The following is a 23,671-nucleotide window of genomic DNA, read 5'->3' as shown; positions in this document are numbered from 1 at the left end:
TATTGATTTTTCTAAAGAATCCAAATTTGACTTCAATGTTTCTGTTAAAATGATAGTGATTACTTCATGCTCTATTTTATTAATGGCTTCCATTTTTATTATTTCTTCATTTTCCAGTTTCAAAAGTTGTTTGTTGAATATAGAAAAGTCGTGCAGTGTTGGCATTAAGCAGATTACAGATTTGTTTTCTGCAATTTTCATGTATATTTTCTCAGGAACTACATTTTCATTTGGAAACAACTTGGAAAGTAATTGACTTTGCAAAGCTTGTTTGCCAAGTTCTGTCAGTAGTCCAATTCTTATATCTTGGAGAATAGTTCCATAATGAATCTCATTTACATGTCACATATTTGTAATAAGTTCTTTGAATCCAAAATATGACCAAGTGTTCCCGTTTCCAACACTACCCAGAGACTGTCTGGTGTCTTCATGCGCAAGTGTTTTAAATACTGGTTGTCCTTTTACAGGAGTAAGTTGCCGTAGATCTCCAAAAACTATGACGTGTTTTCCTCCAAATAACACATTGTACTCTGTTTTAAGAATTTGCTGCATTCCTAAATGCACAAAAGCAAGCATTAAGTTTGAGACCATGCTTACCTCATCAATAATGAGAAGTTTCATTTTCTTCAGAACTCTTGAAACTTCACAAGCTTCTCCAAATAGCTTGTGGTATTCCAATTTGTTTTTATGCTCTGCTGGTAGCATTAATAAACGATGTTAAGTAATTCCTTTAATGTTGTTTCCTTCCAACCCAGTTGGAGCAGTGACAACACAAGACAAATGTGACTCAGTTGTTTTCTGTAGATAACTTGGAATTACTTTAATTAAGAAACTTTTTCCTGTTCCAGCTTGACAACTCACATACATTTGGATAGGTTGAAGTGATGAGCATGAGCACTCTTTCTTTTCATGAAGTAATCCCTGGTCAATCTGTTGTCTCACTTGGTGATATACTTGTTTTTGTTCAACATTTAGTTGTTCTTCCAAGTTTGGTAAGTTCATTACATCTTCTTGAGCTTGATGCATTGCTGTTTCCACCTCAATCATGGTGTTTGCTGCTTCATTCTCAAAAATTGGTTGTCCTAGTGGATCTTGACTCAGCGCAGCAGAACTTTGACTATCTTGAGAACTGTCTCTAGCAATCTCAACTGCAATTGTACCTTCTTGATCAACTTCATCGTTCAACATTTTCACATAATTTGCAAAAGCACTGCATTGTATGCTATCTTTACAAGCATTAAAGGAATCTTCATAGCTCTGGAAATCTTCAAGTAATTCCACTTCTGAACGCCATGGTTTGAACAGTTGCAACTCAGTTTCCTGTGATTTATCAAATTTCAAACATCCTTCAGAACCAATGACTCCATATTTTCCATCATTGATGTTCTCTGAAGTATTCCGTTTAAAAGTGTAGTTTTGCAGCACTTCATAGAGACACATGTTCTTAAGATGATGACTTCTGTTTGGGTAGTATGTGTCCAACGTATTCGTTTTCAAAATATCTGTACTTTCTGAATCTTTTTCTGCTAATTATTCAATTTCTTAAACAGATTTCAGTACCCGATTTCGCATTGCTGCAAGAACTAGACTCACCCAAATGATTCTTCTAGATTTGGAGTATAGACTTGCAGATGATAACCGATCTAAGCATTCATATGCTCCAATTTCTTGATGCGCTAACATCTTCAAACTAAAACTGTATAATTTCTTACTTAGAGTCTTCTCGTGAGAAATCTCTTCCCACATTTTTTTAAATTCCGTCTTTTCTGATTTTGTAATATAGGACGTTACATATCTAGCAACAGCAATGGAATTGTCCGCAACGTACTGAAAATCCATGTTAGCATTCCACATGGACAGAATAACTGGGTTGTAGTCATTTATGTATTTTGACTCTTCATTTCTTTTTAAGTTGTAGGTATTTTTTGGAGACTTTCTTTGGATGGTATTTCGCAAAGGTGATAAAAAACTGTTCACTCTTCCTTTGGATATTACAGGTCTTGGAAATGCAAAATGACATTTGGTATAGACCTTATCCTAAGATTTATACTTTCGTCTACAGCATTTTCCACATCGTTGGCTTTGCGATCGGAACACTTGCTCTCTTAAGTCGTTTTCTTCTGTGCTTTTAGGTACATCACATCTGGCATATTCTTCAATAAAAGACAAAACAGTATCATCCGCATCTGTTCCAAATTTGGGGGCATCCTTAATCCATAACAGCATATGTATATGAGGAGCACCTCTTGCTTGCTACTCCTTTCTCCAAAAGAAATCCACAACTTCTCCAAGAGAAGGATTTATTTTATTGCAGATAAAAGACATCATAGCTCCAAATCTATGATTGAAATACCTGCATACAATAAAAGGATCCAAATTGCACAATTTCCCAGGTGTCTTGTATTCAATATTTTTTATATTGCAATTTGCTTCTCGAACAAATTCAAGCAAATCATCCCAAGCGCACTCAGCACAGCTTAGGGTAAGGAACCATATAGGATTTCCTAAGTTCCGTACCATACATTTCAGTTCTCCATGACGACGGTACCAATATTCATTAGTCCCACGCTGACATGCCATCAGATTAATGAGCTGAGATACTAAATGATCAGCTCTCTGGTGCACTTTATCCATAAAATCTTGTGCAGATACATTTTGCAGATGTATTCCACTTTTTAAAATGTGATTGACTGCATATGAAAGTCCAGACAAGTCACTCTCAAATAAAAGATGAAATATATAAGGAATACATTGTCGAAATCTTGGATCTTCTGCATGTAATCTTGTTGTCCGATATTCAGATGCAGGAATCTGCACAGGACCTTCATCATATCATCGTCCTTTTCTAGTTGGGAACAACTGCGGATAACAACGAGCTTCCAAGCTCTCTTCACATACACTCGTGGGACTTCCTTTTGCTTTTTTCATTTGGAACAGCTCAATAGTGGATGCACACTGTAATGTTCATAGATTTCTTCACATCGTAACATGTCCACTTTTTCAATTTGTCAACTTGACGTTTCAGTATCTTCTGCTAAAAGTATTTCTTCTTCTCCCATATAAACATTTTTATAGTATATATTGTTTTTTATCAAATACAAGGTTGCCTTCTGTACTTTCCTAACATCCACTAACTACTGCCAGATTTTCTTATTTTTAGTAGGCACACCAATAACAATAATAATTAGTGGTTCACTTTCTACAGTCTTTACATCAATAGTTTCAATATTTTTCTTTAAATCTAACGGTAAATACACAACTCTTCCTTTTAATCCTCTTTGTAAATCTGAAGAAGGCAATTTACCTGTTTTAGGCTTGATACGAACAATAGCCTGAAACGTGTGCACACATTGAATGAGAATAGACTCATAGGTGTTTAAATCTGCCAATTCTGTAGGAATAGCAACTAACTCTAAATTATTATGCAGAGCTCTAGCGGGCATTTTATTCTCATCTAATTTGTTAAAACAATAGTTACAAATGTGCTGATCAGAACCCAAATCAAAACAATTCTCTACCAACAAATAAGTTGCAAATTCCTTCCACTTACCATTATTTTCTTTTTCACTTTTTAAATACAGATCAACACTCCTTGTCTGATTTTTATAGTGAGTTCGCCGACAACAAATACAAGAAACATTTGACCTTTCACCTGAAATCACCTTAAACTTTGTAATTTCACTTTCAAAATTGTTTGTACAACTATGTTCAACATTCTCTACAACATTTTCTTCTAATAATGTCTGAGTTTCTTAACTCTCTTGTTCAGGACCAAAGTAACAAAACTCAATATTATCACAAACCTTCTTCACATCTGATACTGACCCACGCAAAAGAGCACTCTTCAACTCATTTAACTTTAGTGCTGGACTTTTTGCATAATACAATGTTCTCACTAACTTCCGCGAGTATGATGTAGTGTCAACATCCTGAAATCATGAAAAACACTTTGACATACTTTCCTAGAAAGACGAGCCAGAGAATGACCTTGCAAACCAGTATTTTTTCTCACTATGCAAGGGTCTAATCCTTGCAACAGCTTAATCTTTTGTTTAACCCTTTTTTTACTATATGCTCGTAAGAAATTGCGTAATTTATCAATAGGTTCTTGTCGTACACTACAAATACTACTGCAATCCCAAGTGTACACTGGGGCTTTAGGATGTCTACCTAGAACTTCATCAGCTATCACTTCTTCTGCATTTCTGGGAGCCATTTTCTCTTTGTCAATTGGACAACCACTGCAAATCTCATAAGCTCGACCACTAGTGTCAACTACATGCTGTTGGTTCCTGACCAGCTATGCCCATGCACTGCAGGAGCGAAGAAAGCCCCGTTCCTCTGAACCTACCACTCCGTGGCTCACACCGTAAATAGTACCATGGGCCAACGGAATAGCAAGGGACAGGGGGCGGGAATAAGGGAAGGACAGACAAGGGATCCCAGGTCTTCTCTCTCCTAGGGGAAGGGTCCTTCTGCCGAGACCACGTCACTCCACGTACTGTATCACAAGGGAGTGGTTGAGACACCGTCTGCCACACAAAAAACACAGATGTCAGCAGTATAAATACAAAAGCTCTCTTTCTCCTCTCATGCACCCACACACCACCCTATCACACTCCTCCTTACCACTAATACTGTGATAATCGCCGGGTGGAGTACTCCATCCAGGAGTATATCTGAATCCAACAGGCAGATGGCAGGAGAGCAAAATCAGGGAATGAAAGGACTAGGCGGCAGGGAGATGTGCCACAGGAAACCAGGAAACCAGGGACCAATGGGGGACAAATGGAAAGGAGGAAAAAGTCGTAAAAACGACTGAAAAAACCTCCGTGTAGCAGCCTGCTACGTGTCTTCCGCCCAGAAATGAGACCAAAATCAGGTCAGGGTAGGGAATACTCGCAACACAACACCAGCTTCGTTGTGCGCTTTCCGAAACCCGGAAACGCCCAAACCGGCACTCCGCCTCCGCACAACGAGGTGGACAGCCTGCACAAGAGGCGGAAGTGCGGGACAGCGTCGGCGTCACCAGGACAAAAAACAACAACAGGAACCACCGGGCTATCCAGCTGGATCACACGATTCCTGTAAGAAGCGCCGGAGCCCCAGCCACCTCTTAATCCCAGCCGGGATAAAAACAACCCCAAAAACGGGAAAGGTAAAAATAAACTAACACAGAACACAAACAAGACAAACAAACAACTAATCCCAGGAACCCAATAACACACAAGCGAAGGAGGAGGTCAAGGGAAGCCAAACTAAGAAGGGGGAGGGAAGGAGGGAACAAGGATGAACAGGGAATAAACGGGAATAACTGGAGTCAAAAAGCGAAATGGGAAATCCCACGAGCCCGTGAAAGTTGCAAAGTTCCCAAAGTACAAAAACAGCTCCCAGCAAGAACCAGGAACCACAATTCAAGATAACGAGCACCAGGAACAGGGAAAACAATCCTTTTAACCCCTCCTAGCACATCACATGGGCGCTGTGTACATGGCAAGAGAAAGAGGACTTACGGGCAGAATCCTAACACATGCAACAAATCATTGGTCTGATAATAACTCTATTCATTAAAAAAAGGCTCAGAACTTAAACAGTGTTTCCATTCCCCTAAAAAAAATCACAAAAATTATTTCTGTTAATCACTCTTTTCCTCTTACTTTTGGCCTTCATAAAATGGATTGTTTTATCTATTGATCTAATTCTGTTTAATACTAAGATGAATAGTTTTCTTTTTACTTCAAAAGCCTTTTCAACAATGGATTTGATATGCTTTTTCTTTTTATAAAATAGTGCTCTCTTTTATATCTTTCAGTAAATTATGTACTACTCTGATGTGAAATATTTTCTTTTGAATCTCTTTTTACTGATTTTGTCTTCTTTTTCGATACATCGTTTCTTTTGACTGTCCATTTGCTTTTTTTCCTTTCCTATTATTTTCACAATTTTTCTAGTTGAAGCATTGTCAGTAGTTTCAGTATTCTGTACATTCTGTCTGGCTCTACACACATTTTTAATAAATTGCTTTGTGGTCATACCAGAAGATTTTGGCTTTTTAGCCACATTATGTTGGACATCCGATACTTGTGGTTGACTTTTCTTCAAGTAACTCTCCTTTTTATGTTCTTTTCTTTGTCTTATTTTGTCTGGCATGATAACTTTATTTAAATGATGATAAACAGTATATGTAAAAACGAATATAAAATAAGTGTATATTAATAACTTTATAAATTATACTTTTATATTACTATACAAACAAATTTCATATAAATTCTGATTAAGAAATTGTAGGCCTGATGCCAAGTGTGAAGTTGGTTAGACCACTACACACATAGGGGCCGATTCCGATCCGGTAAAATAATACACCATACGAATCGTATTCGTAGCCAAATCCGTACGATTGGGAAACTACCGTCCGACCTCCGAATTCCGATCCGTTTCCGTTGATTTCCGTACGATTTTCTACGACCCGTACGAATGACATTCGTTTACCCGTACAAATAAGCCTCGTGCAGACCACCGTACGATTCGTAATCAGGCCGTACAAACTCACTATTCCGATTCGGAACGAAAGGCCTGAGCGAGATACGTACGGGCCAAAGTATTCACGCTTCAACATTGATTCGTATGGAACATTCGCCTCACTGCAAGCTCCACCAATACATACTACACGCACACCCCTCGGCCAAGCCTACGCGAACCCCCCCACCCGCCAACGGCCCGTACTACTCAAACGCACGCACAAGTACCACACGCACACCCCTCGGCCAAGCCTACGCGAACCCCCCCACCCGCCAACGGCCCGTACTACTCAAACGCACGCACCAGTACCGCACGCACACCCCCCCAACAAGCCTACGCGAACCCCCCACCCGCCAACGGCCCCTACTACTCAAACGCACGCACCAGTGTCGCACGCACACCCCCCCAACAAGCCTACGCGAACCCCCCCACCCGCCAACGGCCCATACTACTCAAACGCATGCACCAGTACTGCACGCACACCCCCCCAACAAGCCTACGCGAACCCCCCCACCCGCCAACGGCCCGTACTACTCAAACGCACGCACAAGTACCGCACGCACACCCCTCGGCCAAGCCTACGCGAACCCCCCACCCACCAACGGCCCATACTACTCAAACGCACGCACAAGTACCGCATGCACACCCGCCCAACAAGCCTACACGAACCCCCCCACCCGCCAACGGCCTGTACTACTCAAACGCACGCACAAGTACCACACGCACACCCCTCGGCCAAGCCTACGCGAACCCCCCCACCTGCCAACGGCCCGTACTACTCAAACGCACGCACAAGTACCACACGCACACCCCTCGGCCAAGCCTACGCGAACCCCCCCACCCGCCAACGGCCCGTACTACTCAAACGCACGCACCAGTACCCCACGCACACCCCCCCAACAAGCCTACGCGAACCCCCCCACCCGCCAACGGCCCGTACTACTCAAACGCACGCACAAGTACCACACGCACACCCCTCGGCCAAGCCTATGCGAACCCCCCCACCCGCCAACGGCCCGTACTACTCAAACGCACGCACCAGTACCGCACGCGCACCCCCCCAACAAGCCTACGCGAACCCCCCCACCCGCCAACAGCCCGTACTACTCAAACGCACGCACAAGTACCGCACGCACACATAACGCCAACACCAAAACGACCACAAGGACCTTGCTAACGAGTCGCACTACCACACTGAACATGTCTCCTGTGTACACACCTTTGACAATCAATGTCCTGGTCACAGCCAAACAGCCAAACAGAGGACAACACCAACACCCACCCCATATAACACCCACCCCAACAATTCAAATTAAGCCACACCCACCATTTGATCAATAAAAGGGACCACACATACAACCCATCATCCTTTGCAACATACCCATTCTTGCGAGGAAACTGAGAGCACACAAACTATTGCAGACACATACCTTCACACATACACCCTATCTCATCTACACCCACACCACCCCTTCACATTCTGACCCAAACACCCTCATTCATACACACCATCAACCCCTCAATCACATACACTACACACCATGACCACACACAAGAATCCAAAATTCACTAACCCGGAGATGGAGATACTTACAGATGAAGTCATCAGAGTCGAGCCGCAGCTGTTTGTCGCATTGGTCAGACAGACCAGCCTGGCAGAAAGAACACGCCTGTGGGAGAGGATCGTAGACCGGGTCAATGCTGTTGCACCCATCAGGCGCACCAGGGGTGAATGCCAGGCCAGGTGGTACGATCTGCGGAGGATGGTCAAGAAGACGATGGCACAGGATTACGCCAATGCACACCACACTGGAGGCGGTGGTCCCCGCAGACCTCCTGTACACCAGCCCTGGGAGGAGAAGGTCATGGTCCTACTGCCAGCGGTGGGAGTACATGGAATAGAAGGAGCCGTTGAGTCTGGTGAGTGTACAAAAAACACAAGTTACATGGGTAGACTAACAACAGTGCCCAGCAGCATGGGGTGGGTGGCCATGAGTCCAAGCAGTACACTACCAAATGGTGGTAGTTGCAAGGGGGAGGCACATAGGGTGCAATGTGTAGGGTAAGAGGCTGCTCTCATGCCATATGTCCCAGGGACACACACAAGCATAATGACCAATGCACAGGGATAGGTAAAGATCACACAAGATACTAGACCACAGCTTCTAAATATTTACTATTTGCTGACACACCTTACAGAGATGCATCATTTTGTGACAAAGTAAGGCAGTGTAGCAAGAGAGCAAGCACAATCTACCTGTCTCCATCCCTGTCTCTCCCTCTCCCTCTGTCTCCCTCTCCCTCTGTCTCCCTCTCCCTCTGTCTCCCTCTCCCTCTATCTCCCTTTCCCTCTGTCTCCCTCTCCCTCTGTCTCCCTCTGTCTCCCTCTCCCTCGGATGCCCTCTCCCTCTGTCTCCCTCTGTCTCTGTCTCCCTCTCCCTCGGTCGCCCTCTCCCTCGGTCGGCCTCTGTCTCTGTCTCCCTCTCCCTCGGTCGCCCTCTCCCTCTGTCTCCCTCTCCCTCTGTCTCCCTCTCCCTCGGTTGCCCTCTCCCTCTGTCTCCCTCTGTCTCTGTCTCCCTCTCCCTCGGTTGCCCTCTCCCTCTGTCTCTGTCTCCCTCTCCCTCGGTCGCCCTCTCCCTCTGTCGGCCTCTGTCTCTGTCTCCCTCTCCCTCAGTCGCCCTCTCCCTCTGTCTCCATCAGTCAGTGTTCGTCCCTCTGTCACCTCAACGCACCTCCCTGGGGCACACACACAGTTGCACACAAGCACTGCACAGGCCTCACAAACTCCATAGAGCAGAATGTTAAGGGATGTCTCACAAGTACCAGCAAACATCTGCTATGTGCCTGGAAGACACCCACCATTTGCTGTCAACACTGTACTGTGTCAGGACACACATCTCAGAAAGCTCTGTAGTACACAATGGGCACAGGTGTAGCAGCACAAGTCCCTCCTGTGCTCATTGCAAACACAAACACCAGGACAAGGTCACACATCCTGTGCACCAACACAAATCCACGATTATGGCAGCATGCCACATGAGGGGACAGCCAAATCATGAACAATGGACGCTTGCAATTCACAAACAAAGTAATAGCATGGCCTGTTGTACACACCCCTTTCAGAAACTCATCCCCTGGGGACAGGCGTTGGATTGCAACACTGTCCCAATTGCCATGTACCACAACAAAACACGCACTCATATGAATATGCATACAACTCATACATGCACATAACAGAAGCTCCAGTCCATTGTGCCTCTCTAAAAAAGCACGTGCCCCATCTCATTACCTTTGTGGATGCACATAAGTACCAACATGGACATGGGTATTGACAAGGTGATGCGTCTTAGAGAAGTGCCAAGTTCTAAAGCCATGATCTAGAAGTGGGTGTACAGGTCCAGGGGTGTTGGCATTGTTTGGCCAGCATGGAACAGCAAAAGACATCCAAAGTAGTAGCTGACATGCTAAATAATGATGCTCTGTCTCTTACATCAACATGCTGCATCTAAACTCTGTGCATGCTTGACGCACACATAAGAATTTTCACCGTATCCAGGATGTTGCGTGAAACTTACCAATGCTTTACACGTGTGGTGCCGGCAACACAAGACACAGCAATGGCTGTGTCAGTCATTGTCAAGAGATTGGAAGAATGTAAATACCCCATCGTACAATTGTTTTTTCTACCACTAAATACACAACTGTACAATGTCAACAATGTATAGCTTGTGGAACAGTGATGCTGATAATGGATAACCAAACCACATGTCACTTGATATTGCCTTAACAGTGTCTGTCTCTCCCACACACAGGGCAACGTGCGGATCTCCCCCCCAGCCAGGGGGGCCAAGGATCCCAGTCCCAGGCTCAGCAGGACCCAGACCCCACCGGCAGCGCCGTCCCTCAACGCACTGTGGATGACCCCAACCAACCTGGCTCCTCTGGATCCCAAACCCCTGCAGCAACTGTACCAGCTACATCTCTGCCAACCACCGGACCTATTCCCACCACATCCCAGCAGACAGGTCAGAGCCCTGCCCATGATTCACAAGAGAGCCAGTCTGAAAATGAGGGACACCCTTTGTCGGGCGCCCCTGAGGTTGGTGACAACCTCCACCCTCCCAGCACTCGGGGGGCCCGTCGATCGGATGTGCCCACAAGCGCAGGCCGTGCTCGTGTGGGTCAGGGTGGTGGGAGTGGCGCAAGGCGGAGGCGAGAATCTGGCCAGCCAGCTGCAGGGCCCTGTATGCCTGAACTCACAAACATCCTTGAGGCATACCAGCGGGACACCAGGGAGGCAAGCCAGCTTGCGGAGGCCCTCAACCAGGTCCGAGAACAGCAGGCAGAGCAAATAGCCAGGCAAGACCTGCATTATGGACGGGTGGAGGCACACCAGGCTTAGCTCTTGATGGTGCATAGGGACATTTTCCATTAGCTACGTCAGATGGCTGCCAACATGCAGCCCCCTCCCTGTGTCACAAGGCCAGCAACATCACGGCAAAGTGCAACACCAGACACAGGGAGGGAGGAGAGGGAGGAGGAAGAGGAACCCTCTGACGTAGCGTCCCATGCACCGTCCATGCCTGCACATGAGGGTCCCCCAAGGAAGGTGGGTCGTCCACGGCGAAGACGTTGAGGGCCTGTGGCCCATGGACTTCTCCCAGCACACTGGACCTGGCATATTGCCCCTGGGTGCAACAGCATCCCCTATGAGACTCTCCCACATGGACTTGCTGGTCACAGTCTGCCCAATGATGTCAGGCACTGTGGCCTGGACTCTGTTGACTGAAACTGTAAGGCATCTCATCTCCAGCTGTGAATTTTGGATTCCACCCCTTTCTGTACAGCACCTATTCACGTTTCATGCACAAGATCACCCAATAAATAATCTAAACATCATACGCATTTGGTGAGTAATCTTTGAAACAGCATACATGTATATGTGTCTGCAAATGTCAAAAATGCAAGGTATACAACAAACAGCAGTCATCCACACACTTGGATCAGAATCTGAGTGAGGACACACATTGGTCAGAAATTTCCACAAACTACATACATGGATGGTAAGACACACCTGTGTGGGACAGTCAATGCTGGAGGGGGGATTGAATCCCAATACTGCTAGCACAGGCAGGCCCAGGAGAGTCACTTTGAGGAGTACATGTCAGTGCCACAAAAGTAGTAGTCCATGTAGGGAGTACCTACAACTGTGTCCTCAGGTATGTGAGCTACCATCAGCATGATGCATTACTGTGTATGTGATTAATGCTGCACAGGATAACGGTGGCAGGACAGACTGTGGGCAATGGGCTGGAGCACTCTAGACAAGCACACCTGATTAGGTGACCTACCCCTATGGAGCTACAAGTACTATATTACTGTAATGGGAGCAACCCATACAGAACAACGACACACATCAGACAAATACCTACCCCAGAACGGCCAAATCACACCACAGCCAAGAGACAGGGTCATGGTGTGTGTCCCATGTGCCAACTTGACTGACTGTGACAGCAATGTTGAAGTGGTGTGAGCATGTTGTGTTCTGGCACGTGACTGTAAGCTAACAGTTTTCTGATCTAGTGGTGTTGACAAGCTAACACTGTACAATATTGTGCCTATGTAAGGTGTGTGTGTGTGTTGGACACGGCACATGACCTGGTGGTACGTAGACCCAATGTCATGTGAATCTGCATAGTCGTGCCAGTATGTGTTGCACACACACGCATAGCAGCAGCTATGGCTGAGTACAAAGCATTTTGATAGCACGAGGGTGAATGTCTGGTGTTGTCTGTGTGTAGGGTGGCAGGAGCATGCTCAATTAATGGATGGAAGGAGGGTCATCCTGTAGGTGTCTGTGTTCCTGGATAGTGTGTGCTGCATGGTGGCTGTGTATGCAGCTGCAGCAATGAGTGAAGACATGACGGCAGGAGGGGTGTGACTAATTGCTAAACAAACACATAACACAAGGGCACCCGCAATGCACAAAGTGACATGTGGATTTGAAGGCAGGAGTGTCTGCCTCACTCAGGCTCACTGACAACAAAATGGCACAGTAATCACCACAGATCACAGTCACTGGATCAGGGCCCTTACGGTCAAGTGGGGCACAAGACACACAGCGTCAGCAGGTGTATACAAGAGCTAGTGTGTTCAAATCCAAACTGCACCAACAAAGACATCTACCTCACACACAACATAGTATTCTAGCCTTCACCCACCCCATGCGTGTGGTCAATATACAGTTACACACATAACAAGCATGAGGTAACTACGTTCAAAATAGTATATGTGCACATTAGAAGGACATGTGTGTTGAGCCCCAAGCAGGCACAATATTCTGTAGGAGTCAGACGTCATGCACAACATGATCATTTACATTGTGAGCCCATGGAGCTTTCACAAACATACATGTGCATTGTCAATAAGTCCAATTTACACTAATCATGATGTCACCTGTAATGCCGCATTACGAATACCTACAAGGCTGTCAACGACTGGCCGTACCTTTCTTCATCAGAGTGGTGTGATGCTCTAAGGGTTCCACCTCCAAATAGCCCATTGGTCTGAGTACAAACTACAGACACAAAAGGGTGATCAGGCGAGGGAAGGAGAGGATGGGAACTGCTGGGAGGGAGACCTGAAACAGAGGCAAATAAGCATTAGGACAACATTCTCATGTCACAGACACTTCAAAAACCTCATTAGCTACACTGTACAGTCACACCTGTGAAGTGTACTGACTGGTGAAAAATAATGATGATTAATCATGCCATCACATGAGATACGATGCTGTGACACAGACACATAAAAACTGGGACAGTCTGTCATCCATTAGAGTCATGTGTAACGCTCACAAGTGAGCACCCATGCAAAAAGATCTATGTAGTATAAACACATTCCCAGGCACAGATGAGGTGGACCTCAGTAACAAATGGAAACATATGGAAACCCAACTACCGCTAACTCTAAAGTCTGTATCTGATATTGGTTAGCCATAAGGGCCATGTAGGCTAACTTGAGCAAATCCACAACAGCTGTTAGTATCACATATGATGAGGAAGCTAATGATCGACATGCAATGAAGGCACTCTGTAGCCAGTCTTTTGGTGTGTCAAGTATGCATCACAATGCTAAACATGATATGCAGGTACAATAAATATTAAGTGCAAGTGATGTCCATCCAAGCTACATAATCAGACCCTATCATAGCACAGTAATGGTGCCGGCGACCAGAGATTCATGTGAATGACCGCACTCCACTGGTGCAACACAAAAATTCACATATGCATCTTTCACACTTTTTACTTAGTCATGCTAAACATACATGGCATCATGTGCATCAAAACATCACTGCTACTCACTGTGAAGGCTGGCGTAGCAGTATTCTCAACCTGCACTGAGGTAACGACATGACAGTGACATGATATACTGCTGCAAGGGGCAATGCATCCATGTTAACTGATTCACAGGACAGTTGTCTTAAGATGTGGAACATACACTGGGCAACACCGACACCACATGGTTTCATGGTAATCACACTGGACTGGCCCACAAGCTGGAGGTGAGGATCCAGTCACATTCTAATGCACACAGTGAGGCTGCAATCCCCCACAGAGTCCGTGGTTGTGACCTCTGACACAATGTCATGCCATGGTATGTGCAATGTTGCTGTGGCAATGTCTACACACATTGATGCATTCACCAGAGTATCAAAGTACAACAGATGACAGAAGGGGTGACTGTCCTGTCATGGGAGTGGCCATACATGTCATAAGGTACATAATGGAGTAGCATGTATGCAAGGTGACACTACATGCACATGAACATGTACCACACATTTCTACACATACCAACGCTAAACAGCCTCATATGAGTCCTTACCCAAATTGACTTCTCCACATGTCCAAGCATGCTCCGTTGATGTGGCTGACGTTGCAATCATAATGAGCATGAGCAGGATGACCACGATGTACCCCAACGGACAACAGGCAGGGCGAGCTGTGGATGAGTGGCACACAAGGGGTCAAGTTCTGTATAATGTCATTTTGTCAATGTCTGTTGAATAGCCAGATGTAGTATGACACCTGTACATTCCAAGTGCACACATAGCACGTATGTGTGTAGCATTACAACTGAACGTGTGACACAGTACAACACACATCCAAGTGATCTTGCTTACAGTCTGTTGCATACACAGCATGCTACCCATGCAACTCTATAGTCCATCTTTTACATAAAAGATGAAATGACTCACCATCATGAAAAGAAGTTGCGGATGAGGTGACCGCGGATATCATCTTCACCCTCCTCATCACTGGCATCCTGGCCAAGGCCTTCATCCTCAACGGGCGGATGTTCCAGCTCATCAGGATCCAGGTAGAGTGGCACAGCCTTCTCCACTGCCATGTTGTGTAGCATGCAGCACACGGTGAAGATGTCACACACCTTCCGTGGGCTGTATTGGAGGGCTCCGCCTGTCTTGTCCAGGCACCTGAACCGGCTCTTCAGGAGTCCAAAGGTCCGTTCGATCACCTGCCTGGTCTTCACATGAGCATTGTTGTAACGCTGGTCTGCAGCTGTCCTGGGGTTGCGTAGCGGAGTCATTAGCCACGGCATGTTTGGATATCCAGCGTCTCCTGCAAATTGACATCATGTACAAGAGTGAATCATATGATGCAGATCATGAAGTTGTGACATACTGACATACAGAGCTCACAGTGTATACTCACCAACTAGACATGCCCGGTGGTTGTGCAGCTGCAGCATCATCTGTGGTACCCTGCTACGCCTCATGATGAAAGCATCGTGGCACGATCCTGGATAACGTGCACAAACATGTGAGATAATCATGTTGGCAAGACACACCACCAAGGCATTTATCGAGTGGTAGTGTTTCCTGTTGCGATACGCTTGCTCCTGAGCCTGTGGTGGGACAAGAGTAACATGTGTAACATCAATTGCACCAATTACATGTGGCATGCGGCCCAGGGCATAGAATTCCCCCTTGACATCTGTCAACTGTTCTGGAGTAGGGAATGTAATGAATTCATCAAGGTGGAGCCACATTGCTCCCAAAACATCACCCAATACCCGGCTAAACATGGTCTGAGACATCCCTCCCACATCAGCTATGGTAAATTGGAACGTACCTGTGGCAAAGAAATGGAGGGCTGCCATCACCTTTACCTTGGGTGTCAGTGCAGTGGGATACCTGTGGCGTGGTTGTAGGTGAGCCTCAAGCTTGTCCGTCAGGTCCTTGATCAACTGTCTGCCGAACCGATATCGACGGATGCAATTGCGCTCCCTCATGGCTTCCAAGTCAGGCAACGGCCTTTCCAGAGGGGGTGCCCTGCAAGACACAATTGTAAGGAAATGTCTTCGACTGTCTGACTAAGACTATAACAATGTACATGGCACAAGCAACACTGCTTCAAATAATGTAGACAATTTGGAGTGTGGCGTGGGATACACACTGATGCCAGCTCCCACACACTCCTCCGTGGAGAAGGAAAATACCTGTAGTGTGTGGAATGGATGTGACATGCATACAAACGATCAAATGGAAAGGTCTTAGTGAGCATGACAATGTATCATGTCAGTGAGACACGTCATGTCAATGTCAGTAGGAGGTTGTCTGCACATCCAGACGGCTGACTGCAATACACACACACACCACATGTGCCATCATTTGCACTGTTCAGCCTTAGTCATGTTGCGGTGTGTACTTTCAGTTACAATTACATGACCATCATCATACAGCATGATAATTACATTTGTCACTGATGGTCTGTGATGCCATCACACATGTGAACGGGTCATTAACACACGTGGCATGGTGTGTGTACATTAGTCACCCTGCCATCACAGCAAGGACACAACATAGATGCTCCTACAGCAGATGCACAGAACTTTCAAGGACTAGTTACTTACCTTTTGTAAACCAATATCTGTAAGGAACAGTAGGCAGTAGCAAAGTGTCACATTTCAATACATACATAGCTTAGGACTAATTAGCCTCCCTGGGTGCCATCGATCTGACCAGTGAGTGGTGGCTATCCAGGCCACACCGGAACAAAACCAGTGTTGTAGATTGGCATCCGACAAGGGCGTGGCCACGTTTTGCCCGTACCTACAACGCATACACTGGCAGCTGTTACACAAACATATCCCACAGAGAGTGTGGGTAGCAGGCAAAGATGGATGTCAAGTAGCTAAACATCACTCCCAGAGTCAGGGAGGATGATGACATCTTTGCGTAGTGCCCGTACCTCTTGGATACCCTGTACAGCGTAGCTAACGGGAATGTGTTCTGTGGTTTTGAGGCCTGGATGCAGATGCTTCCTGGGATGGGGTGGTAGGACAGGGAACATGATCAGTCCGGGTAGGGCAGTGGGGGTCTGACAACGTGCCTATCTACAGACAAACATGCTGCGTGGCTGTACATGCTTGCCAATATACATACAGTACTTTCATCAAGATAGGCCTGCAGAGGCTCAGCGTAGCGTTAGTGTAGTTGAAGGACCTCAGTGACAAGTTGGTCCTCACCGCAGCAACAGGGAGATGAAGGGCTATGGTTCCAACCGCCCACATAAACACAACACTGTACGTTGCCCACTCATCCAAATACATCTTTTGAGTTGAGACATCACCAGTGTCTGGCTAGGTGTCCACAACACTCGCATCCCCCAGTCCACCTGTCCTGTGGTCTTGGGACTGACACTCACGTGCCAGTGGGTCTTCATGACCCTCCCAATACTCATTAGCGCCAATTGTAATGAGGTGTGGCCAGCTCATTGATGTTTACATTCCCATGCAGCATTAAGAGCGGTGTTCTGCCACACAGTTACCACAGCGGAGCCGTACAGTGTGTGGTATCGGGGCCAGCACCACCCCAGAATGGCGCCACGGCTGACACCTGGGGGAGATCTGGCAGTGAGGTTGTGAGTTGAACCAGCGGGGACCAGGATGAACATTCCGATCATGTCTGTCACAGCGGTTCTGGGACGTATGCACCGCCTGCGTCCGTCACTCAGCGAGTGATGGCGTCAGGGGCATATCAACAGAGGCGCTACTGCCCCCAGACGGGTACGGTGGGCCAGAAGCTGACGCTGAGTCAGTGGGCGGGGTGAGGGACATCATGGACATGAGGAAGTGCACTTACTCCTCCTGTGTCACATGCAGGGCTGGGACCGTAGGTCGTGGTGCTGGCTACGACGGCTGCAATTCTGATAGAGCCGTGTGGTCGCTGTCACCCTAATCCCATGCAGCATTGCACTTGCATCGTGGTTATTTGTTAATGCAATTACACATCTCTGACTTATTTTGTTTACCTGACGAGTTTGGCCTGGGGAATGATGTACTAATAAGGGGCTCACATGTCTCCACACCCACACACATGCACTCGTCCTACATCCCAACCATGAGCTATTGTGGTGCTGTGCCAACTGCTGGAGTCTGAGTGGCTTGTGGGACAAATCACACCTGGATTCATATGTCTGGTCCCCGCAATTGGAGCAGCTCTTGTTGTTGTGCCTGATGTGAAAACCGTGGAGACACAGACGGTGAGGGTCACTCACCAACATGAGGCGTTTTCATTCCTCACAGGCTTTGTAAGTGACATCCCTATTGGCACGGTCTTGAGTATGACAATAAAAGCTAAATGGTCAGAAGTGTTTGTACAATGATTTAGGGTACAAAATGTGTAAGCTTTAACTTAGACCGGACCTGCGCTGGTGTTGAGAAACAAACAGAGGACCTGACGTGTGCACGCAGAGGTGACATATGACTACTCAGATAACGTCATCAGGGCACACACAACGCCAAGGACACTTGCAGAGCCAGAGGATTTACACACCAACACACAAGTGTACGGTATTACGGAAATTGCCATGTCCAGGATGACATGTGGGGATATTCTGAGGTGAGTAATAGGTTACTGACCTGTTCATCGCATATGCTAACAGCATGCACAATGTCGCACATGGCACACACATGACGTGGTCACACAGGGTCATGCTGTGCGGCTATGACACCTCTGTGACAGTGGGCATGTTCCTTTCATCATGTGCCAGTTCCCTGTACTGAATTGTGGGCCATTCGAGTGTTCATGTGCCTCGCAACATGTTGCTGACGTTAATCGGGTGGAAATTGTTGAATGCATGTGATGCACATGTGCATCATGATTGATGACATGTTGTGCAAGCTATTCACACATCAACTGAGGCACAGGGTCACAATCCCTGTGCTTCTTCAATGTCTGCCACACCTGGCACATCCTGATGTATGTGTGCCATGCTGATGTATGCATCCACTTCGTTGACATGAGTGTAGACTACATCCCTGCTGTGTGATTTCCTGGTGTAACTCTCCCAATGGTGACATGAAGGTGGACAGGGACGCAGCCTACACAATCGTTCACTTGACCATGTCTGACGCACTGTACCCCAATGGTACGTGCGTGTGTACGCATCGTTTCCCTATCGCATTTCGGCTCTACGCGAGCTAAGCGTACCCCAATGGTACGTGCGTGTGTCGGCCTCGTTTCCCTATCGCATTTCGGCTCTACGCGACCTAAGCGTACCCCAATGGTACGTGCGTGTGTCGGCCTCGTTTCCCTATCGCATTTCGGCTCTACGCGAGCTAAGCGTACCCCAATGGTACGTGCGTGTGTCGGCCTCGTTTCCCGATCGCATTTCGGCTCTACGCGACCTAAGCGTACCCCAATGGTACGTGCGTGTGTCGGCCTCGTTTCCCTATCGCATTTCGGCTCTACGCGAGCTAAGCGTACCCCAATGGTACGTGCGTGTGTACGCATCGTTTCCCTATCGCATTTCGGCTCTACGTGAGCTAAGCGTACCCCAATGGTACGTGCGTGTGTCGGCCTCGTTTCCCTATCGCATTTCGGCTCTACGCGACCTAAGCGTACCCCAATGGTATGTGAGTGTGTCGGCCTCGTTTCCCTATCGCATTTCGGCTCTACGCGAGCTAAGCGTACCCCAATGGTACGTGCGTGTGTCGGCCTCGTTTCCCTATCGCATTTCGGCGCTACGCGACCTAAGCGTACCCCAAAGGTACGTGCGTGTGTCGGCCTCGTTTCCCTATCGCATTTCGACTCTACGCAAGCTAAGCGTACCCCAATGGTACGTGCGTGTGTACGCATCGTTTCCCTATCGCATTTCGGCTCTACGCGACCTAAGCGTACCCCAATGGTACGTGCGTGTGTCGGCCTCGTTTCCCTATCGCATTTCGGCTCTACGCGAGCTAAGCGTACCCCAATGGTACGTGCGTGTGTCGGCCTCGTTTCCCTATCGCATTTCGGCTCTACACGAGCTAAGCATACCCCAATGGTACGTGCGTGTGTACGCATCGTTACACCATTCAATGTGTAGCATTGGCAATGGCAATGTCACCGTACTTGGGTGTGAATTTAAAAAAATGTATAGGGAACAACTAGGGGAACAGTGTACTGTTCAAAATGCAACCAGGTTGTCATGGATACGGAGTTTTTTTAAACTCCTACAGGTGTCCTGGAAGAATCAGTTTGGAAAAAGTATACAATGTTGCGAAAGTTGTTGTTCAGCTCTGGCTCTATTTTCAAACCATGCATATGTGTGTCATGGGCTTAGGTGTGATGTGATTGGATGGAACATAGGATGCAAATTATGGTGGCCTATCACACACTACTCCTTGGACTCACAGACCCTCTGCAGCACAGATATAAGGCAGCATGTGGCTGTGGGAGGGCACTTGCCTGCACAACATTGGTGTGGTAACCACAGCTGCTGTCTCTGAATCCTCTGGACCCTGATTAGCTGAACATGGAGAGGGCACCTGCATTCACTGATGGTGAGAACAAGGCCCTGCTGGATGCCCTCCTGCCAAACTTCAGCAAGCTGTATGGGAGACCAGAGGATCAGGTGAGTGATGTGTGCAATAACTTGGAGTGTGCACCTGTTGTGTGTGTGACATCATAGCCACTGTGTAGTAATAGTGGATAGATGCAATGTTGTTGTGAGTGAGTGCCAGGGTGCACAGTGTTGTTACAAGAGAGTTATTTGTTGTAGTGTGGTGTGTGACAGCATGTCACGTGCTGCATTGCACCCAGATATAGCATATATTGTTCAGTGAGTGCCATGCTCAAAGAGTGTTTTGCAGCCCTCATGTCATCTGTAGAATTTCAATGTCATGCAAAGCAGTTGTGTTTGCACACAGGCCACATACTCCTGGACAATGATGCAAATGTGTGAGGCATACGATGCCCTGTTGTCCTCATGTTTTTTGTGCACATATGGGTGTCTTGGGAACATGGACCAGGTATACTGATGTTCTGTAACTTTACATTTGTGACAGGTATCTGCCTATGAGAAGGGTGAAATCTGGGTGGACATCACCAGGGCAGTCCGGAGAGAGGGGGGGCCTCGCAGGAGGCTTTGAAACATAAAGAAGAGGTGGCAGGACATCCGGTGCTGGAGCCGCCGCATCGCCCGAGTCCAGCTGAAGCTGGAAGCTCCACGCCGGCATGGCGGCAGCCGCCACCTCACCCCCAACATGCTCCGGGTCCTGGAAGTGGTGTTCCCAGACCTCCATAGGCAGTTGCAGGAGGGACAGCAGCACGAATGGGGTAGGTACATGTCTGTTTGTAGTCATGTGAGTGTGAACTGGTACCTGAAGAGCTCCAAGGCATGGTCACACTCCCATAGTTTGAGTGGTGTGGTCAGACAGGCAGTTCATGCATTGGCATTTGATTGTCCCTCTGTCAGCAGCTGCTTCTTTACATGCCTTGCCCTACTCCACATTAGAGGTTTGCTTTGGCTAATGCTTGTTTTTGACATGTACTCCTATGGTGCAGTGTCTCAGTATGCATCTTCCTTTGCATATCATCATGTTGTAGGGGGGTATGTGACACCTGTTGGTACCTTAAATGTAGCACCACATGTGCACTGTGTCTGCCCTTCTTCATATTGTGGCACTGTTCTTGAGTCTCAACAAGTGTTTTATGCACAAGTCAGCCTCAGTGGCCTTTGTCCATGGTACACTTTCTAATTATCTTGTGTTAGCTACAGGTGCACAATGTACATGTGCTATATTTTGGGCTACTGCATACTCACACTGGGCAGTGCGTGTGTGCATATTCTCAACATCTGTTGCATGTTCTTTGTACATAGTATTGATGGTCTGCCACACAATGTGACTTTGGATGTACAAAGCTGTGATGGCAGTGTGAGGTGATGGAACACTTGTTTCAGGTCCCAGGATGGCATCACATGGCAGTTCGCCCAGGACTTTTCTAATGTGGCACAGAGTCAAAGCGAATCAAACATGACCAGGTCTTGATTTGGGTGGCAGGGTTGGCTAATGAAATGTGATGCATCATCAGCTATCCTGTTGTCAGGCAGTGGATCATGATTGTGTCTCTCATACAAGTATTTTCCTTGCCTATACCTTGTCTCCTACCTTACATTGAGCGTTGTGTCTCTGACATTTGTCCACAAGTAGACTTGTCATTATGCAGAGTTCTGTGTCATGTGACTCATGATGCATGCCATGTTGAGAAATGAGGGCAAATGATTTGCAGCTGATATGTCTGATGTGTACAGGTGACTGATATGTTTTCATTCTTCTCCTTGCTCACAGCATCATCATCTGAATCTGGAGGAGACACAGGCGCGGATCAGGCAGAGGGACACACCGACAGTGCCACCTGCTTTGAGGTGTCAGAGGGAGGCAGTGGCACAGAGTGTGAGGAGAGTCTGCAGGCCGGACGACATGTGACTGACACATCTTACCATGCCGACGACTCCGAGTCAGACTCTCAGGAGGGGGTGGAATATGCAGCAATGGTCACTCATTCATCTTTGGCTGCCCTCCCCTCCTCCAGTCCCATCTACAACCTCCCAGTCCTTGGTGTGCCTAGGGTCCGTGCTAGCCCCCGTGTCTCCTTTGTTCCCGGCACCGCAGCCCCTGCCCCTGTGTCCCCTGCTGCCCTCAGTGCTGAGACTGTGGACATACTCCGGCAGATTGCAGTAGGTCAGACATCCATGCTGTCTGTCCTCCATGGACATACACAACTGATGACACAGGTGGTGTCGTTCATGGAGGGCATGTCATCAGCCATGTCTGATCTGCGTCGGAGTGTGGCTGCCATTGAATCAACACTGACGGCACCTCTCTACACCCAGCAGCATCTGTCCCCCCCCTCCTTCAGAGCCATCCACCTCTGCCTCTCACATACCTACACAGCATACACGCACACGCCACAGTTCAGACACACCCAGCGCACACACACAGCATAAGAAGCTCAAAGCTCCATGCACACAGTCTCAAGGGCAAGTAGGCACACCCACAGGGAGAGGGGAGACACCTCACACACGCATCCACACACCCAGTAGGACAGACTCACAGCCCTGTACCTCCACCCCCAATGTGTCCCCGGGTTCAGGTGGTAGTTTTTCCGCCCTGGCTGAGGTGTGCAGCCAGGTTTTTGAATCTACTTTCGGCGATGCCCCAACCAGTGTGGATGAATCCACTTCACCTGCACCCACTCCACCTGTCCTTCCCTCTCCTGTCCATGCGGTGTCGGAGGATTACACAGATGGTGCCCCCATAGTCAGCACAGCTGATTAAACGCCATGTGCAGTCAGGTTTGGGTGAGATGACACCCATGGAGGCACAAACTGTTGCAGAGACTCTATTGGACTGGCCATTGGCCTTTAATGAGCGAGGACTCTCATTTGCTTTTCTTTTGTGATTCCGCTGAATAAAGCTAATTTTTTCCTTTTCAGATTTGTAGTTTGTGTGATGATGTCTGTGACTGCTGGGTGCCTGGGAGCTGGTGTGATGTTCACATTTAGGTCTACTAAAATGTGTCTATCTCCTGAGGGTAATGAGGTTGACAATGGTATGTTTTTGATGTACGAGCTGGGCAGTGGTGGGCACTCTGATGCTGGGAAGTGGTGGGCACTCTGATGCTGGGCAGTGGTGGGCACTCTGATGCTGGGCAGTGGTGGGAAGTGGTGGGCACTCTGATGCTGGGCAGTGGTGGGAAGTGGTGGGCACTCTGATGCTGGGAAGTGGTGGGCACTCTGATGCTGGGCAGTGGTGGGAAGTGGTGGGCACTCTGATGCTGGGCAGTGGTGGGCACTCTGATGCT

The sequence above is a fragment of the Lissotriton helveticus genome, chromosome 7 (assembly GCF_964261635.1).
Source record: "Lissotriton helveticus chromosome 7, aLisHel1.1, whole genome shotgun sequence".
Lineage (NCBI taxonomy): Eukaryota > Metazoa > Chordata > Amphibia > Caudata > Salamandridae > Lissotriton > Lissotriton helveticus.
Note: the sequence above shows the minus strand (reverse complement) of the source record.